This window comes from Helianthus annuus, chromosome 9 (assembly GCF_002127325.2).
Source record: "Helianthus annuus cultivar XRQ/B chromosome 9, HanXRQr2.0-SUNRISE, whole genome shotgun sequence".
In the NCBI taxonomy this organism is placed as follows: domain Eukaryota; kingdom Viridiplantae; phylum Streptophyta; class Magnoliopsida; order Asterales; family Asteraceae; genus Helianthus; species Helianthus annuus.
The window spans coordinates 185,818,432-185,824,922 of NC_035441.2; the positions used below are offsets into that span (position 1 = coordinate 185,818,432).

The 6,491-nt window shown below is 37.6% G+C and overlaps 1 long non-coding RNA gene across 1 annotated transcript; it reads left to right on the forward strand.

Moving 5' to 3' along the window:
- Window positions 1-3,737: 3,737 nt before the first annotated feature.
- On the forward strand, window positions 3,738-4,162 carry LOC118482288. The gene is made up of 2 exons (XR_004868238.1): window positions 3,738-3,798; window positions 3,874-4,162. It is a non-coding gene; the product is annotated as an uncharacterized LOC118482288 (long non-coding RNA).
- The last annotated feature ends 2,329 nt before the right edge of the window (window positions 4,163-6,491 follow it).

Sequence of the window (6,491 nt, forward strand, 5' to 3'; positions counted from 1 at the left end):
TTTAAAGGTTGTTTAAGTTTAGTGGAAAATTACTCTTGTACATCATGCTTTAAAGCGGGGTTACATAACACAATAGACTGTGATGATGATTGTATTTTGAGGGTACATAGAAGATCCGAGTAGCATCTTGGCGGGGCAATATCCAGGTTGCATAGTTCTCACTTTGCAACCGTGTGTTGCAGCCATGGCTTTACCCGTAGTTGTGTTCATCTCTCAATTACATGTCTGAGTCTTCCAGTTGTAAAAGTATTATCACAGATTCACAGATCTAAAAGTACATGTCTGAAAGACAGATGTTGATTTATCTTTAATCTTGATGTGGATTTGTTAGTAGATGCGGTTATTTCAAATTAGGTTGAAACTTTTGTGATATTTGAATTTGTATTTTTGGTGATGATAGTTAGGTTAATTTCAGATATGACATAGTGAAAGGATAAATTGTTTTTGTAGTTTTAATTTTACTTTATTCTGTTATATTTTGATCTTTTCCTTCATTTTTGGGACTGATAAGTGTCATGGTTTTGTGAAAATCTGAGGTTTACGAAGGATTTTCGCATGTGTTTTGTGATGAATCGACTCAGGTTAGGTTCTAAATGTTGATTTATCTTTAAGGCTATGATGCATAAGCTGAGCCTGTGAGGTTACATATGTGTTTCTTGTGCTTAAAACACTTGTACATCATGCTTTAAAGGTTGTTTAAGTTTAGTGGAAAATTACTCTTGTACATCATGCTTTAAAGCGGGGTTACATAACACAATAAACTGTGATGATGATTGTATTTTGAGGGTACATAGAAGATCCGAGTAGCATCTTGGCGGGGCAATATCCAGGTTGCATAGTTCTCACTTTGCAACCGTGTGTTGCAGCCATGGCTTTACCCGTAGTTGTGTTCATCTCTCAATTACATGTCTGAGTCTTCCAGTAGTAAAAGTATTATCACAGATTCACAGATCTAAAAGTACATGTCTGAAAGACAGCTTGCTTGCTGCAGTCTCTATAAAGTACTATACGATATATCACTTGGATGTTTCCCAAGTGTTCTATGATGCATAAGCTGAGCCTGTGAGGCTATGATGCATAATAGACTGTGATGATGATCCAGGACAAGATGGTAATTGAACATCCGTCAAGCTCTTCCTCACTGTGATGATGATCAATAGAGAAGATCTGATGTTGTTTTGTGAGATGTGTGAGCATTGAGAGAGAAAGCATATGGTGATCCGTGTGAAGTCAAATGGACGGTCCCGATGTTGATCCGTGTGAGAAAGTTAAACAACCTTTAAAGCATGATGTACATCATGCTTTAAAGGTTGTTTAAGTTTAGTGGAAAATTACTCTTGTACATCATGCTTTAAAGCGGGGTTACATAACACAATAGACTGTGATGATGATTGTATTTTGAGGGTACATAGAAGATCCGAGTAGCATCTTGGCGGGGCAATATCCAGGTTGCATAGTTCTCACTTTGCAACCGTGTGTTGCAGCCATGGCTTTACCCGTAGTTGTGTTCATCTCTCAATTTATCCGTGTGAGAAAGTAAAACATTTGGACGGCAGATGTATACCCTTGTAAAGGGTAAAAGGGTTTGTGTTTTCTTGTGCCTTAACAGTTGTACATTGTGCATTAAGTGTTTTTTCAACACCTTGTTCAATTACCATCTTGTCCTTCACATATGTTTGACGGATGTTCGAAGGACGAAAGCTGAGGTTTACGGAGGATTTTCGCATGTGTTTTGTGATGAATCGACTCAGGTTAGGTTCTAAATGTTGATTTATCTTTAATCTTGATGTGGATTTGTTAGTAGATGCGGTTATTTCAAATTAGGTTGAAAGTTTTGTGATATTTGAATTTGTATTTTTGGTGATGATAGTTAGGTTAATTTCAGATATGACATAGTGAAAGGATAAATTGTTTTTGTAGTTTTGATTTTACTTTGTTCTGTTATATTTTGATCTTTTCCTTTAATTTTGGGACTGATAAGAGTCATGGTTTTGTGATAATTATGATATTTAGGTCATTTTTGGGGATGATAAGTGTTGTAGTTCAATGAAAATTATGATAGTTAGGTCAATTTTATATATGGAATAGTGAAAAGATAGATTGTTATGTACTTTTGATTTTAGTTTGTTCTGTGGGATGTTTTGATATACTTTTTCATTTCCCAAGTGTTCTATGATGCATAAGCTGAGCCTGTGAGGCTATGATGCATAAGCTGAGCCTGTCGACTCTATGATGCATAAGCTGAGCTTTGTTCTTAATATGTCTGAACTGAAACTGTTAAGGCTATGATGCATAAGCTAAGCCTGTGAGGTTACATATGTGTTTCTTGTGCTTAAAACACTTGTACATCATGCTTTAAAGGTTGTTTAAGTTTAGTGGAAAATTACTCTTGTACATCATGCTTTAAAGCGGGGTTACATAACACAATAGACTGTGATGATGATTGTATTTTGAGGGAACATAGAAGATCCGAGTAGCATCTTGGCGGGGCAATATCCAGGTTGCATAGTTCTCACTTTGCAACCGTGTGTTGCAGCCATGGCTTTACCCGTAGTTGTGTTCATCTCTCAATTACATGTCTGAGTCTTTCAGTTGAGTGTAGTTGAGAGTTTGTAAAGTGTGAGTAGAGTGTAGATATCTCTGAATTATTTATAGAGACTGAAGCAAGCATGCTGTCTTTCAAGCATGGTGTCTTTTAAACAGTGTATGGAAGAGTGTTGATATATTATAGAGACTGCAGCAAGCAAGCTGTCTTTCACACAAAATTAAAGTGTTGCTTTTTCCTGAACTGAATTTAATTAGTTATACCTTTGGTTAACGACTGTCACGATCACTATTATTACAGAACAAGCTCACTCCGATCTTCTGGCAGCCGGAGAAAGTGTATCTGCTTGGAGAGTCTCGGAATCGGCTTTAGTGACGCTGAACGCTGCTTCATTAGAATAAAGGTTTTTATATTTGCAACTTGACAAAATGTGATTTATATTAAATTTATTTTAAGTTAATAGTGTACTGGTTATAACTAATATCAAATCTTTACTAATACTTGATTTCTTTTTATGATGGTTGACTTTGCGAGAACTAACGGAGCTTGTGTTCTTAATATGTCTGAACTGAAAGTGTTTGAGGCTATGATGCATAAGCTGAGTCTGTCAGGTTACATATTTGTTTCTTGTGCTTAAAACACGTGTACATCATGCTTTAAAGGTTGTTTAAGTTTAGTGGCAAATTACTCTTGTTGTGTACTCCGGATTTTGTGTTCTTAATCTGTCTGAACTGAAAGTGTTTGAGGCTGTGATGCGAAAGCTGAGCTTGTGTTCTTAATCTGTCTGAACTAAAAGTGTTGAGTCTATGATGCATAAGCTGAGCTTGTGTTCTTAATCTGTCTGAAGTAAAAGTGTTTTGAGGCTGTGATGCAAAAACTGAGCCTGTGTAATCTATCTGAACTGAAAGTGTTTGAGGCTGTGATGCAAAAACTGAGCCTGTGCAAGGTTCGCTCGGTCCAACAACTCAAGCAAATGTTTTCTTTGCATTTTAGGGGGAACATGTGTGCTTCTCTCCCAGGGCATACAAAACATAGGTTATTGGCGGCAGCTCGCCATATTTAACATATAAAAAAACTTTATATGTTAAATTTGGCGGACTGCCGCCAATAACCTGTGTCTTGTATGCCCTGTGGAGAGAAGCACCCATCTTCCCCCTAAAAAACATAGAAAACATTTGCTTGAGTTGTTGGACCGAGCGAACCTTGCATAATGCGTCAAGGGAAACTATTGGTCGAGCGAGACATTTGTTCAGGTATCCTTATTTCATGATAAAATGATTATGAATAGCTGTGCATAAACTAATCGCAAGTTTGTTTGGTATATGCAGGGTAATAGGGAACAGCAGTGTTCAGCACTGTGTCATTCTTGCTTGGTGCCATCACCTCAGTTGTCTCTGGCTTACCATCCGTGTACTTTACTAAAATTTGATCGGTGCAGTGAGCATGCGAGCGCAACAAGTGCAGCCGCAGCGGCGCGGTGAGGGCAGCCGCAACGAGCGCAGCGGCATGGTTAATAAAAAAATAAAAAAACTGCCACCTCTAAGTAGATATGTATCAGAATGTACAAATTCATATTTATTGTTTTGTTTATGCGTTTAATCGTTTGATTAACGACTCGATTGATTTGTTTGTAACCATTTGTCTGTAAACGAACTTATTTATCTTACTTTAATTTTTGTATTAAGCATCATCTATCGCGCCTTTGCTGACTGACTTTTATAGATCACTACTTTAGGGAGAATGAACAATTATCCAAATATGGAGATACTAAATCTGCTCGAGGTATGATGCTTAATACAAAAATTAAAGTAAGATAAAGTCAGTCAGCATCATACCTCGAGCAGATTTAGTATCTCCATATTTGGATAATTGTTCATTCTCCCTAAAGTAGTGATCTATAAAAGTCAGTCAGCAAAGGCGCGATAGATGATGCTTAATACAAAAATTAAAGTAAGATAAATAAGTTCGTTTACAGACAAATGGTTACAAACAAATCAATCGAGTCGTTAATCAAACGATTAAACGCATAAACAAAACAATAAATATGAATTTGTACATTCTGATACATATCTACTTAGAGGTGGCAGTTTTTTTATTTTTTTATTAACCATGCCGCTGCGCTCGTTGCGGCTGCCCTCACCGCGCCGCTGCGCCTGCACTTGTTGCGCTCGCATGCTCACTGCACCGATCAAATTTTAGTAAAGTACACGGATGGTAAGCCAGAGACAACTGAGGTGATGGCACCAAGCAAGAATGACACAGTGCTGAACACTGCTGTTCCCTATTACCCTGCATATACCAAACAAACTTGCGATTAGTTTATGCACAGCTATTCATAATCATTTTATCATGAAATAAGGATACCTGAACAAATGTCTCGCTCGACCAATAGTTTCCCTTGACGCATTATGCAAGGTTCGCTCGGTCCAACAACTCAAGCAAATGTTTTCTATGTTTTTTAGGGGGAAGATGGGTGCTTCTCTCCACAGGGCATACAAGACACAGGTTATTGGCGGCAGTCCGCCAAATTTAACATATAAAGTTTTTTTATATGTTAAATATGGCGAGCTGCCGCCAATAACCTATGTTTTGTATGCCCTGGGAGAGAAGCACACATGTTCCCCCTAAAATGCAAAGAAAACATTTGCTTGAGTTGTTGGACCGAGCGAACCTTGCACAGGCTCAGTTTTTGCATCACAGCCTCAAACACTTTCAGTTCAGATAGATTACACAGGCTCAGTTTTTGCATCACAGCCTCAAAACACTTTTACTTCAGACAGATTAAGAACACAAGCTCAGCTTATGCATCATAGACTCAACACTTTTAGTTCAGACAGATTAAGAACACAAGCTCAGCTTTCGCATCACAGCCTCAAACACTTTCAGTTCAGACAGATTAAGAACACAAAATCCGGAGTACACAACAAGAGTAATTTGCCACTAAACTTAAACAACCTTTAAAGCATGATGTACACGTGTTTTAAGCACAAGAAACAAATATGTAACCTGACAGACTCAGCTTATGCATCATAGCCTCAAACACTTTCAGTTCAGACATATTAAGAACACAAGCTCCGTTAGTTCTCGCAAAGTCAACCATCATAAAAAGAAATCAAGTATTAGTAAAGATTTGATATTAGTTATAACCAGTACACTATTAACTTAAAATAAATTTAATATAAATCACATTTTGTCAAGTTGCAAATATAAAAACCTTTATTCTAATGAAGCAGCGTTCAGCGTCACTAAAGCCGATTCCGAGACTCTCCAAGCAGATACACTTTCTCCGGCTGCCAGAAGATCGGAGTGAGCTTGTTCTGTAATAATAGTGATCGTGACAGTCGTTAACCAAAGGTATAACTAATTAAATTCAGTTCAGGAAAAAGCAACACTTTAATTTTGTGTGAAAGACAGCTTGCTTGCTGCAGTCTCTATAATATATCAACACTCTTCCATACACTGTTTGAAAGACACCATGCTTGAAAGACAGCATGCTTGCTTCAGTCTCTATAAATAATTCAGAGATATCTACACTCTACTCACACTTTACAAACTCTCAACTACACTCAACTGAAAGACTCAGACATGTAATTGAGAGATGAACACAACTACGGGTAAAGCCATGGCTGCAACACACGGTTGCAAAGTGAGAACTATGCAACCTGGATATTGCCCCGCCAAGATGCTACTCGGATCTTCTATGTACCCTCAAAATACAATCATCATCACAGTCTATTGTGTTATGTAACCCCGCTTTAAAGCATGATGTACAAGAGTAATTTTCCACTAAACTTAAACAACCTTTAAAGCAAGATGTACAAGTGTTTTAAGCACAAGAAACACATATGTAACCTCACAGGCTCAGCTTATGCATCATAGCCTTAACAGTTTCAGTTCAGACATATTAAGAACAAAGCTCAGCTTATGCATCATAGAGTCGACAGGC